Below are 21,268 nucleotides of genomic sequence, written 5' to 3' on the forward strand. Positions count from 1 at the left end.
CGCGAAACCGAGAACATAAACTCTAAACCCAAAACCCAAGCAGAACCCAACCCAACTCCATTTCAAAGTCAAGGGCTAAGGGGCGAACGTGTCCAAAATGCTAAAATACCCTGCGTGGATAGGTAACCAACGAAATAGTGCCCTAGAAATCAGGTAGGGGGCTTTTGGGGGAGTTACGTGGCTCGTGGCACGTTGTTCGCCATTTTGTAGGAAGCTCAGAAAAAAACCAAAGAGAAATGAAAGACTACTGAGCAAACTGCTTTGGATCAACTCAAAATTTTATGCGGGCAACATTAACAAAATAAAAAAAATATACAAAAAAAACACAAAGAACCATAAGAAAAAGCATAGGGAGAAGAATACGCACCAAAAACGAACAAGAGGAAGACACTGCAAAACCGAAAACCAAACTTTTTTGGCATAAAAAGAGAACTCACCAAATAATGAAAATGTCAATGTCCGAACAACCTTGAAAGAAGCCAAAGGAGAAAAGCTGCCACACGAAAAAGAGAGATATATCCGCGGGGGGAAAAGAGGGCGGAAGGAGAAAAGAGAAGGGTGGAAGGAGCGTATCGCATTGAGAATCACTTAAGTGTAAGGGCCCAAACTGAATTTGCAATGCGCATAAAGTTCCCAGCCAACCCTAAAAAAATTTAAAAAATCCAATCCAAGTAAAGGGTTTATGCATCGCCTTCGATCGAGGCAATTAGAATTTGAGATCACTTTGACGGATCGCTACGCAATTGAATAGAAAAGTCTATCATATCTAAAAGAGATTGTGAAGTTCAACAGGTATCTAGAGATTTATAAGGAAACCTAAACTATTTTCAAACCATTAAAAAAACAAAATTATTTCGGTAGTTATCGGTAGTAGAAGTTAATAAAAGTCTTTGTACCTTATAACAAATCAAACGCAGCTATATAATCATACAAATTGACCAAGAATTTATAGTTTGCGGTATGTGTTTTATATTGTTTTATATTTAGTGAGATATTAATTAGCCCTTCGTAAATTTTTTTTATATCCAACAAATTATTTTTATTTAAGATGCATTAATGTTCGAAATCTAATTAACGAATATTTGAAAAAGCTTTCTGAAATCAGTGCTGGCGCCCCCAGTGGACGGTATCAGCAACTTAGAGCTTTCTGAAGAAGGCAAGTATGCGCCAACCACCGCCAGATGGCGCCCCACGCTAAACATCCACATTAGTTGTATTAATATAGAAATTCGTTTTACCATATAACTTGGACTTCGATTTGGATTTTCGAATATAAATTTGTTTGTTTGATTAACAGAAAAATAATAGCAGCAACATTGTCAGGCCTGTTGTTAATTCAGCTAAGAAGCTTAAAAAAAAATATTTACAGTTGCTCTTTGACGTCACTGCAGATTTGAAGGAAACCCAAAATTGAGTTCATGAACGTTTGTCGACTTCAATTTGTGTGCTAGGCTGGGCGAACAAAAAAATATATATAATATGCACATGGTGGGGGAGGGAAAGAGAGGGGTAACAGTCGCCACATGCAACGAGGTCACGTGCAGTTGGCTTGGCAATATGGCGCTCTACACTCACAACCTTACGACGCGATAGCGAGCGGCTCTATGAAAATGCACTGCAAGGTTGCACCCCCTCTCTGGCCCACCGAAAAACCCCCTCAGCCCCCACGCCATCCCCTCTCGCCACCTAATTGTGAGACAGGGCGAATGAACTGAACTGACCCGCTTCGAAGTAACCTCTAAAAATGCTCTCTGCGTATTTGTGCGACTTTTTGTCTACTATTTTTGAGATTCTATTGAAAAATACGGTCAGCTTGTGTGGGGGTTGGCTTTTGTTAGCTGAGTTTGGTTTGTAATAATTAAAAGTATTTATGGATTATGATTAGGGCGTATTGAAAAATGGAAACTTTTTAATTGAATTATGCTATTGATTTCATACATCTGATTCGCTTTGCCAACAAATTAAATGTAATTTTTTAAAATAATATGTTATTCACATATCGATAACAAGTAATTTTAATGAGAATATAGATAGATAAAGATTTCTTTTAAATTTAGAAATACATATGTATAATAATAATGTTATAAAATATTTTTTCATAGAATTTTTTAAAAGTCCATAGCATATTAATAGTTCAATTTGAGTCAGATTTTAAATAACAGTATTTGACAGTATTTTGTTAATAGAGAAGCTCCTAGTCTAGCAAATATAACATTGAAAATAATTCGTTTGTATATTAAAATAGAGTATTCAATTATTTTAAAAATAATTCGTTGATATAGGGTTAGTGAATTTGGATCAAGGGATCTGGCTGCTTGAATCCTTCAGTTTTAGGTGTGAGAAAGAGAGAGAGGGGTATACCTTCTGCTCGCTCTTTCGTTGCCATTTCCGTTCGCCATCGCCAAAAAAGCTTCTCGCTCTAAGCTTTTCCCTCTTGAGAGTGTGTGTGTGAGCGACACACAAATTGAGTGCAAGTTCAACACACAGACGCACGCACACTCGCATATCCATGACAAAATCCGTAGCTGCAGTTCGCTGCCTGAGTGTGCGTGTGTATCTGTGTGTAAATTTAGATCGAGGCTATTGCTTCACAATGCTGCTGGTGCATTCAACTCGGTGCTCAGCTCGGACAAAGGAAAAGGGGCAGAGAGCACAACATTAAGAAAAATTATGTTGAATTTATTTATTGCATAGAGCGCAGCGCTGGCCTCTCTCTCGATTCAATTGCAAAATGCAAATCGTGTGGGTCTGAGGCTCCAATGTACATAACACATCGGACATGACACCGTATTCCGCAGCCGTGCACATTTATTTTTATGAGTTATTTGACTCAGTTTCAGCGGTGGCAAGGTTGTGGCCCACTAGAAACACTGGGGACAGGTGAAGAACCCCTGATGACATTCGATTCGATCGAGCGATTGATATTGTGAGCTGGGACTCGTTTTCGCTTAGCTAATTTGTTACAACTTACATACGAGGCGGGAATCAAGGGATTAGAAGCGTGATTGATCGATCGCAGTTGACTTACCTGAAAGTAGAATAAATATTTGATAAGTAATTGAAAATTATTTAAGTATTTCAAGGGCTGTTTGTATATTTATAAATATAATTCCAAATCCTCGGTAAGGACTTAATTTAAAATGAGTTCTTAAATAACTCTCAAGATATCGCTAGCACCCGAAGTACATTTACTTATTTTTAAACTTTTCCAATCCAATTAATCTTTGATCTTCAATGCAACCGCCTCATAAATCAAGCATTTCCCAACACGCTTAGCCTTCGCTACGGTAAGCTGAAAACATTTAAGCCATCCGCTCACTCTTGGCCAGCGATGAAAACAGTTAAGCAAATTTTCATTCAGGGGCATTTGTACACTGGCACAATGGGAGCACAGCAGCAACGACTGCAGTTCGAACAGGAGCGGATCAAGGTGCAGCGGTGGCAGCATCAAAGCTGCGTTGGAGCCCCAACTGGGCGCCAGAACCGGGCCAATTTGAAGGCCGGGCATTGGCCCAATGCGACCAATGCATTTACCCCAGAAAACTGCTGCCGGAGAGCGAGAATTGAGGTGCTTACACTCTCTCTCTCTCTCTCTTAGTAGTGTCCACGTTGCGTATGAGTAATGCGAGTTTTTATCCCACTCTCTCATAGCTGTCAGCATCAAATGTTCTTCTATCTACTGCAGCTGACAAGCAAATGTGATTTCTCAGAAAAATATTCACATGCATTTCGAAAGAATGTGGAACAGAAATTATTATGAAAACAATAGTTTAAATTATTTTACAATTTTGCGACAATCGTAGAATTTATGAAAATACCATCAAGTATACGCAGTGTTTACGAACGAACTCATATGAAACCATATTGAATCGTGCCCCAAAAAAAGAAATTGGACCCGCCTTACGCCCTTGACATACCTGCCCCTCCTCACCATCCCTGTGATCCCCCCAGCAAACGCAAATGTTAGCTGAGTGAAAAATAAAGCAAAACAAAAAAAATTATTAGGTCATTTGGCTGGCATCATATCGCCGCGTACATCGGCCGTAGCGATAATAGAACTAAACACACACGCGCACCGCAATCACACACTCACACACACACACACACACACAAAACATAGTTACAGATAGGGGCAGCAATGAAAAAACAAACCCGAGCTGAGGCAGGTCAATGAACGCGATGGCAGTTCCAAGGCCAAAGCCACAATGCCTAGAACCCCAGACCGAAAAAATAGAGAGGGAGTGCGATAAGAGAAAAATCGGAGAGAGGCATGGAGGAAATGAGAGAGCAAGTACTGAGTGAAGCGGAGAGGAAAGAAGGAAAATGCCTATGGGTTTTTCCCACATTAGTTGATTAGACCATGTATTAAAAACTAGCAAAAAATAGGCAATAAACTTATTAAGAAAATGTAGTTATCCCAATGTTTAGAATCGTTTGAAATAGTTTGGAGAGCGGAGCCAATTTTAAAAAGAGGGCGAATAAACTGCGTTGCTATCACACGTTCTTTTATTATGCCGGCTGTCGGTCCGCTTATCTAATCTCCAGTTAAAACTTAGACAAATTGCAAAAAATAAATAAGAAATGTTAAACTCTAGTTTCAAGAACGGAAAAGCCTAGAATTTAATAATCAAACAATACTGTGAGATATGAGGAAGGTTATTGCCATAGATAGTTTGAACAGATTAACTTGTAACTGATATATACGGTGTTTAAATGTTGTTCAGTTTTAAATATAAGAAACCAATTAAAGTAGTAGTAAAATTCTCAAAAATCTTTCGTGTGCTTCCAACATATTTACAAATATCAGAAGTCACAAGACAATCCCATTTATTCACAAAAAATTGTCACCCAAGCGTTTTGTTCAAACGCAAAAACCTAATATTGTCAGTCATAAATCTCCAACTGGCAACCGACAAAAAAAAGGAACGGAAAAAAATATAAATTCAACAGAATAAATGCCACAAAATGTCAACAAATGCCCCAAATACTTGTGGCACGTGCATGTGCCTGTGTAAGACACCGTAGCCATTCAGTTAGTTGCAAATAAAATAAGCAACATTCAAGAGGTTCAAAACTAAGTGCCAGACGCAATCTTTGTGCTTTCCATGAGCGCTATCAATTGAAAGCGAAATTCACTTTCATGGCTCCAGGTTCCCTCCCCCCTCCCTCTTCGCAATGTGCCCCCACATTTGGCCAAGTTCAACGACCGCACGAGTCCCTGGCCTAGATTTTCCAACATCAACGACAGCAACAGACATTGCTGATATAGCTAGTGTGCTTTTACTTTCGTTCAACATCGGATTCGTTCGGGTTTTTGCGCTGCTTTCGGCTTGAGTTTGATTGGTGCTCATGGAATAGGCTCCCTCACGTATAGCGTTCATGCTTTGGAATTTGCGATAATAGAAACAGCTCAAAACTGGAACTAAGTAATTCGAAAACTTAGGGAAATAATAAAATATTAAGAAAATATTAACTATTAAGAAAACATACTGATGCGGCGTTACGATACCATCCAATCGCAGTTATATACAAAATGTAGCCTACTTTTAAGGGTATAACAAAGAGATTTCAAGGGTAATGCGCAATAGTTTTGTAAATACCATATAAGCTATATGAATGATCTGAGTATTTATAGCTGAGTTCAATATAAATTATTATGGTTAAACCCATATTTAATTCCGTCAGCTCCTTTATAAAATTAATGAAGAAATATAAATATATATTTATATATATTTTTTGGATATACCATTTTGAACATTTATTTTTTGTGTATTATTGAGAAACGAGAACTATTTATTGTTTTCTTGTTTTGGTAAATTTAAACATAATATAGCTTTTCTTTCTTTTAAATTTCTTAATAGTTCATATTTTCTAAGCTTTTTAAAATTATTTACGTATTTTCCTATCAACATATTACGATAATCATAAGCATCGCATAAACGCTAATTCATTCATCAAGATTCTCTGATACGCATTTTGAGGCCAAACATGAATATGTAATATAATAATGCGGCAAGTATTAATCATACTTTAAAAATGCATAAAATAATCAGCTCATGATGTGGCCAGCCAATATGCCAATAAAATTCTTATTGCCCAAAGCCTGCAGAAATATCCCCTCGGCAAAGATAATAAAAAGGCAGCCAGCAAATGCGATTTGCTATCGTCACGACGGACCTGCCTCTTATCCCCCTCACTCAGATTGTTGCGTTTGGTTTTTGTTTTTGCACAAAAGGAAAATTTAGGTTAATGAGTTCAACGACCGCCGAGGAAGCGCCAAAAATACTCGCAGTACATGGAGCCAATAGAAAGATAGACAGAAAGTGAAATCATTTTTTTCGAGACTGGGAAATTCGCTGGCGCTTGTGGATGAGAATGAAGTGGCAAGAAATTTTAGGCATGCAAGAGGTCGCTTTTTATGACATTCTAATTAAACAAACTTAGCTTTTATATGAGTTAAGCTTAACTATTATTAATTATACCTATAAGAGTGGCTTAAAAGATACAATGATGTTCTACGCTTACACATATTTAATCTATAATGACAGATATATTCGATATTCAAAATTTATGTAAGATCGAACATCTTTTCTCCAAAAAATTCAAATTTGCGAACTAATTGGGAAAACAAAAGACTTAGATAGTGGGTCTTAAACCTTAAATATTGACTACACTCGATTGCAATATACATATATCAACATACAGATACAATATCTATACTTTAGGCTGATTCATTCACTCACCAGCTAAGACTCGTCCAATCAGACGTTCGGTATCGTCTATGTGTTTTGCCTGGGCAAAGAGATCCTCCCGACTGCCCACTGTCATTATGTTTGATTACCGTTGAAAAGGGGCTTGGCTCGATGTATTTAATTATTCAGATGTGGTATTACCAAGTCTCTCAAATTAGTTTGATTTAAATATGTTTGATTGGAATTGTCTGATTAATCTATAAATTTGCTAGGATTTGTACTAGTTATTTTATTTCTCGTTAATCTATTTAAGGCTTTTTATGGCACCTTTGTGAGTGTTCAATTCGTTTAGCTAACTAGTCTAGTTTTGGCTATCAACTTGTTTTTAACTTTAACTTTAAAAAACTTTGATTAAATTTCCTATGGAATAATTGTGTGCACAGATTTATCACAAGGTAGCAACCAGAGCGGTGATGATGTAGGATTTTTTACGTGTTTTATTTTTGGCCAAGTCTTTATGCATTTTCATCTAATAAATGCCACCATTTGTTTATGCATTCTCTAACTATTTAACATTTAGAAAGACTTATCACTCTCTCTTTATGACACTCGGGGAATTCTCAAAAATATATATTTTTGATTTGTGCTTTGGCCGTTTGAATTCACGTGGAAAAGCCGAAAAGTTTGGGAAAGATTTTTGAGCGCCGGGCACAGTCTCAGTGTTCAGAATTTCGGTATTCGCGCAGCGAGCGAAGAACGCAGAATAATAAGCAAAACAACAAACGCGGGGCGCCAAAGCCGAAATGCAGAAGCAGAAAATCGCAAGTTTCAGTCAGCTGTTCGGTTTGTTTTTGCTTTTTTCGGGGCCGGCCATGTGGCTACAGTTTGTCGCACTGCTTGGAGCTTTGCACTGCTTGCAAGAAGTGATGGGAAAGCTTTGGCGCGTGGATTTAAATCTCAGTGCCATTAGTTTGTCACTTTAAGTAAAGTAAGTGAAATCGATCTTGATACACGTTTTAAACAGCGTAAGTACAGGAAATTAGTACATTTTCTGTGAACTAAATAATGCTATTAGAAATTTTTATTTGTAGTTATTTACTAGTGTGAGTGAAATTCGCTTCTACCTGTTTGTATAGATTATTGTATTTAAACAATTTAGTTTAAACATTATCAGTAGTTTAATCAAGTCAAAGAGTTGTATCTTTCTTGGCATAAGCTTGTGTATATTTCAGCTCCAATAAAATTAAATAGCCTAACCATTTCTGCTTAACCCCATTTGGCGGCCCAGACAAAAGTGATTGGCTCAGGCTGATGACGAACATTTAACCAAATGCGAAACTATCAGATTGTGGCCGCCAAAACCAACAACCGATTTGGGGAATGCAGCGGATAAAATCCTCGGCCGAAGTCCGATCACCGCTCCGGTTGGCAACAGAAGCACCAAAAACCTAGTCCTGCCTTACGAAGGCCCAAAAAGCAGAAGCAGCAGCAAAAGCAGAGCGGGCCAAAGTTAAATGAACTGTGAAAATGCCAATGACAGAAGAATTATTCAAGGCCGGGCTGACGAACAGCGATACGAGCCAAAAACGAGGCGTGAGAAAGGCTTCGGCGTTGGCCAGTAGCAATAGCAATAACACCAATACCAGCAACAATGGCAACAAAGGCAACTAGGGCTACAGCAGAAACCACTCAAAAAGTTTCCTGAGAGCCGCAGCACAAATGCCTGAAACAAAACTTGCGCCTTCAAAGGGACCCCAATTAAAAATAAAACTTAAATTATGCTTTTGTCAGCAAACAAACAAAAATAAAACTTTTAATCAATTTCATAGACCAAATTCTATGTAGATAAGATTATTATAATTTATTGTTGCACCAGCAATAAATGAATATATATTTTATATGGCGAAACTCCTGATAAAAGCGTAATTCCTCGTGATGCATTTAATTGTTATTTGAACTATCATTGAAAAAAGCGACAATATAATGACATAAAAAGTTAGATCAAAATTGAATCAAAATTGCATAGCAAGACGGAGCAGCAATAGAAAGTAATAAATATATGAGCCACACTAGCAACATAAGCTGCATTTAAGACAAATAGAAGACCAGAGACTCGATGTTTGGGTTAGGTAAGTAAACGTCTGTGGCTTGTGCAACGCGAATGCGACCGAATCCTTGAGCTACATAGGGATTGTCCTAGCCAGCAGCTAAGCCACCTCCGTTTTCCGCAATCCCCGTTCTGCCTTGGACTTTCCAGCCACCGAAGAGTGGCATTGGGAACTGTAGCAAAATGTCAGCGAACGCATTTGAACTTTTCATTGCAACCGAAGCACCCCACGTAAGTCGAGGGAGCGAACGGGGGCCATTATATCCGCCCACTGAGGCCGTGCCTCTGGGTCTGCCCTCAATTTGGATTCGGCTGCCATGTTGCACAATCCCGGCCAGCAGCCGCAGCCAGCGATTCTGTGTCGTTGCACGGGTTCAGGGTCACTTCGCGTTGCACTCAGCGCCCAGCAGTAGAATCTGGGTGTGGGTTGAACCACTTGGGCTGCTGCGCACTGAGAAAAATATTCGAAGGTAACCGGTTCAATCTATCTACAATCTGCTCAAGCTGGCACAAACTTTGCACTAGTGCTTGGTACTATTTTTCATTAATTCATTAGAAGTATCTAAACATATTTTGTTTATCGTAAGGGAATGTATTCACTTTTTAATCAAATGTTCAATTGTAATATATTTTAAATTACCACGTAATATCCAATTTAGTAGAATTATCTGGTGTTTTGGAAACAATTAAAATAACTATGCCAAAAGTATGCAATAAATATATTGTCAAGCATTCCATACTCCTGAAATACAAAGGCTTTGGATTATTGCTAATATTACTCATCAATAAGTTGAAAAACAATTCAAAAATATGAGTTGTACAGTTTTGTTTTTGAAAAGGCAGGCATTGCTTAAACTATATAAATTTGTATATGTGTAAATTGGCTGCCGCTAGTGCTCCATTAAACATGTTAGGCGCCAAACGGTGTGAAAATAAAAAGCACTTAACCCACCAGCAGTTCGCTGCTGATTCGATTAGGCCAACACCGTTGAGAACTGAGAATTGATAGGAGAAGGGGCTCAACTTAATGGCGAAACACACTTTTCTTAGAGAATGGAAGGTTGCAAGCTGTGCAACGCAAAGCAGGAGAATTGGAACTTTTAATTAAATATAAAAGTTTAGGCTTGCCAAATTAGTTTAGGAGACGCAACATGTAAATGATATGATTTTAAGAGTGCAAAATCATACACTGAATTGAGGACAGGATAATTGCCTTCCTTCAGAACTTTCCCCTGTCCGGACTCAAAAACTTAACCGCAACCGCACATAAGTCTCTTGATCCGCTGACGTAGTTTCCCATGCATTCAACCTCTCACGAAACTCACTTAGTCATGCATATACATTTATAGAGCGCATAACCTTCAGTGTCTATTCAACTCTCGGGGAAATTCGTCCAAGGACATGAACTGTGCTCACCCCCAAAGCAATTCGACTTCATGCAAATGGGACAGAAGGCGCCGATAAATGGTGACCCACCGTTTTATCACCGAAAACCCCCTTTCCCGGCCCTCGGCACCCACTAAACGATGTCAAAGACAAAAAACGAAGAAGAGACAATTTTAAAATTTTAATTAAAACCGAAAATAACTGCAATGCAATTCAAATGGCTTCACAAATGGCCAGCCGACGGTGCTTTCAAAATGTGTGTAAGGATTTTGTGCTGCTTCGCTTCTGTGTGTGTGTGTGTCATGTCATTGTCCTGGATAAAGTGCAACGACTTTGGCCCTTCAAAACGTCACGAAAAGGCGTGAAAAGCTCAGAAAAGCTTTGAGGTGACTATAAAGCTAACTGTTTTTCTTTGTTTATCAGGATTTTTGATATATTGCAATAAAATCAATAATATACTATATAAGCTAAGATAGGGCTTATAAAATAATAATAAGAAAAATAAGAATAACAATTGTGAAATATATATTTAATTAATTTTTAATACCATTTGCTAATTATATTTTTGAAGATTTAGCGCTCTCTAAAATAGAATCCATAACTCAAATCCCCACCAACGATGAGAGTTGAATTAAACAATGCATCCACATCGTAAAAATAACTGTGATTTAAGTTAATATATAGGCTACTATTCATTGTAATAACTCTGATAGGAAACGCATAAATATTCTCCAAACATCAGACAACAAAAGCGGGCGACAAAAGCTGTTCACACTCGCAAACACAAAGAGAGAAAGAGCAATGAATATGAGCTAAGGGGGTGGCTGTGGGCGAGAGTGTGAGAGAGAGTGCGTGAGTGTACGGCACTCTCAGATACAAACGCACACACAGATACACACAGGCACACATACCACCGCGCACTGGGACAGCACTTGGCCCAGATTATTTTGAAGGTCGCGTATTATCGACGGTCGTTCACCTATTTACTCGGAAACAACAAAAGCAACACATACAACAGCGACGCTGACGTCGACGTCGACGGCGGGTGGGCTTTTTGGCTGTATTTTTCTGCGTCTGTTTCTTTCATATGTATACACTATGTTTGTAAATTAATAAATATTCTGGTATATACAGTGAATGCCTAGAAAAAAATTCGATATGATTTCTTGTTAAAGCAATTCAAAATCGAATAATTGCAGGACAGATGTGTATCAAATACGTTTTAAGACATGAATGACATTTACTTTAAATTTGAAAAGTTTTCAAAACTTTGACTTTATTAATATTTTTTTTTAAAATGCATAGCCTTTAAAGATCTTTAAATTGTTGCATTAATTTGAAATGAAGTTTGCCATGTTAATTCTTCTACAAAATAAAAATATTGTTAATGCATGAAATGTTTTTTATTTTCTGCTTCTAGAACATCTACTGTAAATATTTTGGTTTGCTTTATGTATAACGGTGTGTGCACATTTTTAACGCCAGTGTTCTCACATTATGTGTATATTTAATCAGCAGTTTCCACGAGTGTGGTTGCTTTTGTTGTTGCCGCAGCGCGTGCGACATTTGTTGCCGTGTTTATTGGGAAAGCTCTCCAAAAAGGAAGCGGGAAAATTATGCGGAAAAGCTTTGCGAGGAAGTATTGAGGCAGTCCACAAACATTTGCACACACACGAATATAATATTCCTTATTTTCGTGTGTATTTTTCGGCAGTTAATGCGCATTAGGTGAGCCAGCGAAAAATAAACAAATTCCTTACAAATACCAATACACTTAAGAAGTTAATAAACACAGGGGCTTTAGGCGAAAAAAGGGCGTCATATTGTTGGTTTTCAATAAGCCAAATCATATGTGGCACCTTAAAATTTAAGTGTAACGTGCTCGTTGGGTGGAAACTTGGGGGTGGCTAAAGATGACAGTGGGGCAGCATGTATCTTCCATTTGCAAAGTAGGCCGACAAAAGCTTGTACACAGCTAGGTCATTAGGTCACAACTGTGCGAGCGAGATGGGCTGTTTACAGAAACTGGAAAGTTGAGAGCGGCATTAAATTTAATCAGGAAATATCGCACACAAGAATACCAGGATACTAAGATCGAATATCATTCAATGCTATTGCTCTAAAAAAAACAATAGCCAAAGTCAAGAGATTTCATCCTGACAACGAGTAGTGCATTGAACTTAAATATAATTAATATAACATATTATTATAAATTTACAAAAAGCATTTAATGGGAAGATAAATCTAATTCAAGCTGTCTACTTGCATTTAGAACGCCTATTAAAAAAATTGACAAAAATTGGTGAACAAATTGATATGCAAATATATGTATAGCAAATTGAAATATACACATTTTGAAAAATATTATATTATTCATAATATATATATAATGACATCTAAAACACGGACAGAAATTCCAAAAAACATTGTCTTAGGCATAGCATGAAACCAATTTTTCCATCAGAGCCAAAATAATATGAGTCCTACAAATATTTCCTAAGAAGAGCAAAATGCTTTTATTTGAGAGAGGAGGAGAGGAAAGTAATACAAGTGAGAGAAAAAAAGGTTCCGGTGGGCCAAAGGGGCGTATGGGTTATTTTTAGCACAAGCCAAGAGAAAAGGCCTAGCCCAATGGGGTCAAACTTGAGGCTGTGAGTGGGTGGGATTTTAGTGGGTGGTTTGGGTGGACAGCCCACGGAAACAAAGCGGCTTATGCAGGGGGTTTGTACTTCGCTTGAGGGGATTTGACACATTGACCATGAATTTGCTTTCAGCAGCAAGAAGATTGGCATGAAATGGAGAATTATTTAAAGACAATGAGCGTAGGTGTAATATGAAAATTATACCATACATCTCAAGTAAAAAAACATTTAAATAGGTAAATGGACATTATTATTAACAGTGTAAATGTAGGTGGTATTACTTTGGCCGTGGGCCAACGGAAAATTTGTGTATCCTGTCGCTCGAAAATGTTTTCCGCATAAAATCATTTATCATAATTTTAAAGTAAGCAAACAGCTCAAAGTCTTGTCAATGCAAACAACAAATTCAATTAAGTCAAGAAAAGTGAGCTCCAATAATGAAAGAGAAAACCATTTAGAGCAGAGAGAGAGAGAGCGCACACAGCGAGCAATTTCCACGAATTGCTCCATTAATAACACTAGAATTAACTGAAAGGTTACTAAAAGTCAAGGCCACCAACGAAATTCGACACATGCCCGGTCGAAGAGCAACAAAAGCGAAAGGAAAGCGCAGAAAGCCAGGAAAGAGAAAGAGATTTGGCGCTGCAAGAGCGACAGGGACAGGGCAAGCTGCCACATTGACAAAGTGCTAATGCGTGTGAGAGTTATGTGCCAAATTTATAGGCCTCCTTCTATGGAGGTGGTAGCAATCAACTCGGCAAACAGCCCACCACGCCTGCCAACACCCAAAACCGAACCTAATGGCTGTAAGGAAACATTCGGAGCCAAAAGTAAACGGAAAAGCCCGAGGAAAAACGAGCATAGGTTTACGAGAAATATTTCAATTTTTGTTTCGGCCTACTAAACGGTTAATTAAATGTGTTGCTACCCACAAATACGTAAAAAAAAATTTACGAACGAAGCCGTAATAAACAACAACTAATGGTGTAACTTGCTCAAGGTTAAGGTCGCTTTTGCTATTTAACGATTGTGGCTGGGAATCCATTTGAATGGGGAGCTATTTGTTTGGGATTATGTTGGATTAACAACAAAGTAAATGAGGTTAACATTCCATCCTGAATTCTAAAAGATGCTAAGGAAAAAATAGATAAAAAGGAATCATTAAGAAAAACGTCGTGTTATGAATATTTCATAAGTAACCATTTTCTCTAATCTTTTAGATAACAAGGAATGTATTTTCAAGCTATAAAATAAAATACAATTTGCTTTAAACCCAACCGATCTAGCAAGAATTTTTCACAGCTGCATGCCTGCTGCCATCTATTGCCAGATGGTGGAACCGCAACAACTGCGAAAAATGCAACGAGAAAAAGCTTTGTCATACAATTTTCCAGTTGCATTAGACAAAAGTTTTTCCACAGAAAATCGTAAAAGTCCGAAACTGCACCTGAAGCTTTGCTGATGCGCTTGGGTTGCATTCGCAGCTAAAGTTCGCGCACGAAAGCTCTTCGAAATACGTAGTTGCAACTATTAAAATTAAATATTGCCAACTAAACGCAACCCTGCAATTAGTGAGAGATGACAGTCAAAGAGATTTAGACCAAGAGGAGAGAGCTTTCTGCACTTCTCTGCAGGTGAAGAGCCACAAGTTGCCGCCAGGAAGTGCAACAGATGCGGCAACATTGAACAAACAGCTGTTTTAGTAGGAAAAGAAAGTATAGAGACCAATAATAAAGGATGGAGCAAACATTTTAAAATCGATATTTTAAAATTATGTTATTACGAAACGTAAAATCAGATTGAAATACTATAGATTTAGAAAAATGGTATGACAATGTTTATATTCAAATAATGGTTTCAGTGCCAGTTTGCCCTTGTATGTGCTACACGTGCAGTGCAGCCCCATCCTTCACCAAGGATCCGACATTGGGCTGCCCTTGATCGCAAGTAACCTTCAGCGCAGGCGAGAGCTTTTGCCCTCGGAATGCAAACTGAAAAGTGTGGAAAAGTAAAATTGGCAAGGGGCTGCCAGGACATGGGCAGCAGGTCCTTGCCCAGGGGTAATTGGCTGGGGGCCCAACGGCAAAGGTAGGCCCTGGCTTAATTGCCAGTTAATTGACTTTGAGTGGCATTAACCGACATCCGAGAAGGACTTACATTTAATTGGACTTGGCATCATAAGGCGTTTTGGTACATACCTGCAAGGAAAAGAGAGAGAATACAAGATTAATGGTAAATATTAAATGTGGGTCAGTTTATGGGGCGTCAGTGGGTTGTCTTCGTTTCGGTCCTCTAAGATTTGCAGACATCGCGTCGAGAGTTCCCCAACTTTTATCCGCTTGTTTTGCACATTTTTCCTCATTTCTGCGCCCGGTTTTTGTGTTTTTATTGCGCAAAGCGCACATGCCAACGACCTTGACCATCACAATTTATTTTCATTTTACTTTTTGCCTCCCTCTCTCGCCGGCGTGTGTGTGAGTGAGAGTGTGGAGCAAGTGACACACATTACGTAGGTCCCCATTTAGCCGCTTACACAAGACCTCAGGCAAGGCCAGCCTCCCTCCTCCCACTGCCCACCCAGTAGTTCCCTATCTTTCGCTCTCCCAGCCCCTTTTTGTGGCTGTTTTGTTATTATTATAATTTCTGATGATGCCTCTAAGTCACGATGGTTGGCAGTATCTGAAATGCGATTTTAGATTAGGCAAGTAATTATCAAGCCTAGTTTGGTTGTTTTTTAAAAATCATATTTAGAAGTCACTATGAAGTACTTACAAGTACTAACATTTTTAAGCGTAAAAATTCCAAAGTTGGATAGATGTGGGAAAGTTTCTTTCGAAATATTTTGCATTTAATTTTAAAACTTATAGCATTACTTTCCGGCTTCAATATATTTTGTTGGGCTTACCAATTTTAACTACAAAAATTAACTCTAAAAAATCACGTTGCACTTCCCCATTAGAAAGCAATTCCCATGATAAATCTGCTGTCAATAAATTATTTATATTTAATTCGCACTTGATTCTATTTAGATTTTGCTTCCCCTAAGCGTGCACCTGTAATCCCACCTGCCCACCTGCGCCAAAGTCTCTCAATTATATTAGAATACGTAGTGCGGAAACTGGCGGTCACCTAACCGACATCGAATCGTTCGATATGCCCCGTGCCCAGACACAAAAATATTTATTTTCAATGTCACAGAGCAGACGAATGGGGAAGTCTATGTATACATATGAAATAGAGTAATGTGGGTGAGGTCAATACAAACCTATGAGCTACGTCAGAGCACAATTGATGATTGAGTGAGTGAGTTTGCGGTGGCAACTCTGGCAGCACAGTGGGCAACCTGCCAAGAAAATTACTCAAGGCACGGAAGTGAGCCAAGGCTTCTCATCGAATATTTCCCCCAAGCCAAATTTCGCCATAATAAATACGACGATAGAAGGAGAAATTATGAAACAGCCAAATATAGATTCAAACAAACTGAGACCGATTGAATGTCAAAAGCCGGAGAGAATTGGGTTAGTATACTAGAGGTAATCCACAGGATGCACGGAGGAAAAATCAATGTTTATTACTTCAAGTGGTTGTAATTGAAGGAAAATGGCAATTATAAGTTGACATTGACATTGCTTATCACACAAAAAACACGCACCCAATGAGCGAAAGGAGACTGGTGGACTGCAAGCAGTGGAAGCCTGTCGCCTTTGTCCTTATCCTTGTCCTTGTGCGTTCATTATACAATCCGAAGAGCACGCGCCCAGACCGTTGTTGCTGTTTTTGTAGCTGTCAACGCATGCACATTTCATTGCCATCTCGCAGTCTACACACACACACAAGTAATTGAACCCCCACCACACACACACAAACGCACATACACAACCCACAACACGGCCTTGACCACAAACAAGGACTTGTCAATTTCAGCAGCCGCAAAAACAATATACACGGAAATATGGGAAGACCAAACGTTTTTACCACATGGATTATAACTTTTTTAACAACATTTAACAACACCTATTAAATAAGCTATTAGCCAGTATTTAATACAAGTGTTATGTTATATTATAATTAATAAAATAATTTTCTTTTGTAATTAAAAAATATATTTGAATACTTTTCCAGGAAGGTATTAACCTATTTAAAAAGATTTTTAAATTTAGTAAACAAGGAAATACTTTAAAAAAGATTACTTTTTCTGAGAGGCGAAAAGGATGAGAGTGAGAGTCGTAATTTAGTTTTTTGTTTACTTTCCGAAGTCTTCACTTCCCCGAAAGTAAGTTCAGCAAAATTTCATAGGAAAAAAAAAAGTTTTAGTGTCAGTTTACATAGCTTATAGTCAAATTTGATTTTAAGTAAAGGACGAAAATTCTTAAACTAATCGACTATCTATCAATTAGGCTCCGTTAGAAAACTGTTTAGATGGAACGGATATGCGAAATGATAGTCAAAAACTAAAATGATAATAAAGGTTTGTATTGGCAAATCAATTGTATATAGTAATATAATAATATTTCTTATTAAAACCCAGACAAACAAAGAACACATTAAAACTGAAAAAGTACTTCAATATTCATCAGACATAGAGCTTTAATCAATTCAGTACACTTTACTTTCATTTTCCGTATGATTTGCTTTCACATATGGTTCAATGACACCTGTTTGGTTTCGGATTCAACCGATCCGATGTTGTTTATAAGAAATATCCCATCCAAGTTTTGCGTGACACACTAACCCATATATGTGGGGAAAGTCTAGGGAACTGTAATATTTATGATCTTGTGGCAGGGGGAGAAATGTCAAGTGCTTTGGCCCTGACCTGACCTCCGCTACAACGTCGGTTGCCCACGCTATAACCCCTATAGCCCAGCCCCTAACTACTCAGAATCGAGAAACCGGCAAAGCAACGCAACAATGTATAGTAGAAAGCCATCAAAAATGCCAGCCCCCTTTCACCTGGGAGATGCGGTGGGATGGGCATGTTTTAAGTTGCCTTTCTGCCGTTAGCCCCCTATTTCCTCTCTCTTTCTGCGCTGCACTTGCTCTCTCTTTCGCTCTCGGAAGTAGTTCGGAAAATTTCATTGCCATCACGTTCAATGTCAGGTTCATGCGCATCGCCTCCAAATGCAAGGCAAAGGTTATGCAGCAGCATTTGCAGTCCAACGAAGGGCGCACGGGGGGTGTCATTTGGGTGGGCACAGGGTGTCAAATGGGGGGTGGTAATGGCCACTGGGTGGTGCCTCGTTCGGCTGTTGTAAGGTCACTGTCAAGTGGCAATGGCATGTCCAAGGATGAGCCATTTAAGCAGCGACGTGTGCGGGCACTTTCGGTATTTGTTTGGGTTAATAAGGTTCTAGCTGCCCGGATATCAGCGGGTTTCGAGAGAGGTCTGCATCGAAAAACAATCGATTTGAACTGGTGACTGGGCTTTTAACTAAGTTTATATAGTTTTTAATGCCAGAAACTCTTACTAACTGGCTTTGCTAACTAAATTGAATGCAACGCTGTAACAAAATTGACAATAAGGCTAATACAAAAATAGTTTTCTTTTATATTAAGCATGTTTGATTAATAATAAGAACTATTTGATGGCGAATTAAAAATTAATACAAATCAATAAATCCAATAGAATTAAGAAACTTTTCGTTTTGAATAGTTCTTTTTTCATAACTGTATATGTGTTTTAATATATGTATGTATATGTATATGTAATTTAATTTAAATCATATGTTGTTCTTAACCCAGTTAGACCCTATAGAGTGTGCATCATACCGATAATGTCAGTGCTAAGAGCTAGCCAAAGACCCGAAGAACGACAACAAATCGTGTTATTGACCTAAGTCAAGGGCACTGCACTTGAGCTATATCTCCCAGGTCGGAGCGGGATGGCAATAGCATATGGAAGGGAATGCAGATTGCAGATTCGAGTACAGCCGCGATTCGAATCGCAGCTAGTTGTTGTTGGAAGTTTTGGGGCAACAGAAGCGATCGAAGGGGCTAAGCAGAAACTGAGAACGTTTTTAGGCGCGCGTATAAACAAAAAGCAGATCACAGGAGGGAAAATGTATAAATAGCGCCCCCAAGTCCCAAGCGTGACGCTATACATCCCTCTCTTTCCCTTTCCCTTCGGGCCAACCCTCTCCTTTGGTATTTTATTTTTAAATTTTTGCAGTCGGTGATGTTGTTGTTTTTGTTGTTTGGGTGAAGTCATGTCGTTGACAATATCAAGGCCAGCCCACCTACCAAACCTAAGTTCCTTTGCACAGTAAGAAAAGGATTTTGTATAATTATCTATAAATCGAAATGCACAAAAAATAAACGTTATTATAAAAGTTATTAATAATGCGAAATGCTAAAGATGATTTGTTTGTTTTGATCTTTTTGACTGACAATATAGGTTACTATAAATACAACCCTGTTTAGATCTTTCATACCAAGTCGTACACAATTTTCAATATTTAGTTAGAATAATTTTAGATTTCCAATATGGCAAGTTTCTCTGTGCACTTCCTCTTTCCCTTTCCTGACTCATGGGCTGGCTCTTTCTACACTCGGTATCCCTTTCTCTTTCCCTCTGGCTTGCGTTCTTCGCGATCCACAAGAAGCCAACGACTTTTGCTTGTAGGTCAATGGCACTTGCCTGAGAAACTTCTTCATGGGCTCCCTCTGCAACCAGTTTTATACTTTGCCGATCCTGCTAATAACCAGACGAGTCCCTCGCTGTTCTCCTCTTGTTTTTCTGTTGCCGTCCTTCTCTGTCTGCCCTACATTGGACCTTTGGTTTGGTCTGCTTGATTTAATGCTGGTAATGTTGCCCCTTTGCCATCTCGATTTTGATCTTTTCAGGCTCATTTCTTGTTGTTACCAAAGTTCAAGGTCTTCGATTTATCGTTTCTGCCTCAGTTCTTGTTCTCGAGATACCTCTTCTTAAAAAGTGGGGATATGAGTTATTTAATAAAGTTTTCTACAAACCTTAAGGAAGGTTATATAAATACTGATCCTTAATGGGTTGTTATAAAAACACACCTTTAAAAGTACTATCTAAATAATATGGAATTTTCAATTTTAAAAAACTCCTACAAAATGTATAAAAAACTGATTTTGAAATTCTTATTGACATTTCGCTTGCTGGGATTTCGTTCCTTTGTCAGACGATTTTCTGTCTCTCTTTTACTAGTCTAGATATCTCCCTCATTCCCTTCCTGTTGTTCTGCTTTACTGGCCAGCTTAATTATTTAACTTGATTCGAGTTTTTTATGTATGCAATACTCTGCTGTCTGCGCCTTTTTTCGCCCCTTTTTTGCACTTTTGTTTTTTTGTTCACTCTGCGATTTTTTTACTTTTGTGGTGCATTTAAATTGACTTTGAGCTTCACTTATTTCATGTAATTAAGACGTTTCCGGTTCATGACCTAAATGTGCAATTCAGGGCAACTGCTTGGTTGCCCCAGGGATTTGGAGGTTTTAATGGGCTGGTTTTTGATATTTGCATAAATATTGGAGATGGCTAGTCATTGCGTCTGAAAAAGCCCAGAGGGGAACCAAAAGTTTACCCAAAAGATGTACGTTGATAACATTTTTTAATATTACTAATAAACACTAAAAATCTTTTTAGTGCAATCAATCTTTTACATAATGTTTTTGATTACCGGAAAAAAAGTTTTTTTTACAACAGAAAAAGTTTTTTTGAGATATGATGATAATGATTCACGCTAATAGTGATTTCTGGGAAGCCCAAACAAAATTGACCTCAAACTGTATGCTACCTTGAAAGACCGCTCCGATTAACGTCTGAGAAACTGTCTTCTAACCACGCAAAGATGATTCAGATCAAATTCTGTTATAGGAAATTGAAAGCTTTCCACCAACTGGCCAACTGACTCAGACTCTGAAGTATTCGCAACGAAAGGGGCACGTGACAATGTAATAATATAGAGATTCCATTAGTTGAACGGTAAAAGTGAAACCATTATTAACAAGGTTAAGCAAGTTGTGAAAATACCTGATATAGAATAATTCAAAGCTCAACTCGACCGTATGTCTCAACTCTATTACATTTCAGAGGTAAAGTGTTGTCTAAATAATAGTTCATAATAATAAAAAAATCAATCAAATTGACTACGACTATTATCTCAGAGTAGATAAAAGTTTAAGGATATATTTCTCTCAAAAATATATGGATGATTTTCTCATGTGTCTATTCGGCGCAAAAATACAAACATCGAGCTGGGCGAAGTTCTATTCTATATGGTGCATACTAATAGGTACCTTGGGAATTGGATACTCGATGTATTTTATAATTGATATAGACAAATATATCAAAATTGTTTTGCACTTAGCTACCTTCATTTATTCTTCGAATGGCTTAAAGTATAAGAGAGTATTAGTCTATGCCTGGGTTCATATTTCCTTTATTATGCTTTTTTCCATTATGTATATTTTGGC

At 38.1% G+C, this 21,268-nt stretch overlaps 1 protein-coding gene and 1 long non-coding RNA gene across 2 annotated transcripts in view; both read right to left on the reverse strand.

The window, feature by feature from the left end:
• Positions 1-21,268, reverse strand: part of LOC117139428 (ecdysone-induced protein 75B, isoforms C/D) — a 104,036-nt gene that overhangs the window by 71,011 nt on the left and 11,757 nt on the right. The gene's annotated exons all lie outside the window — the stretch shown is intronic.
• On the reverse strand, positions 19,140-20,920 carry LOC117139433. The gene is made up of 2 exons (XR_004459366.1): positions 19,851-20,920; positions 19,140-19,750 (listed from the first exon to the last, which is right to left on the reverse strand). It is a non-coding gene; the product is annotated as an uncharacterized LOC117139433 (long non-coding RNA).

This window comes from Drosophila mauritiana, chromosome 3L (assembly GCF_004382145.1).
Source record: "Drosophila mauritiana strain mau12 chromosome 3L, ASM438214v1, whole genome shotgun sequence".
Classification (NCBI taxonomy): domain Eukaryota; kingdom Metazoa; phylum Arthropoda; class Insecta; order Diptera; family Drosophilidae; genus Drosophila; species Drosophila mauritiana.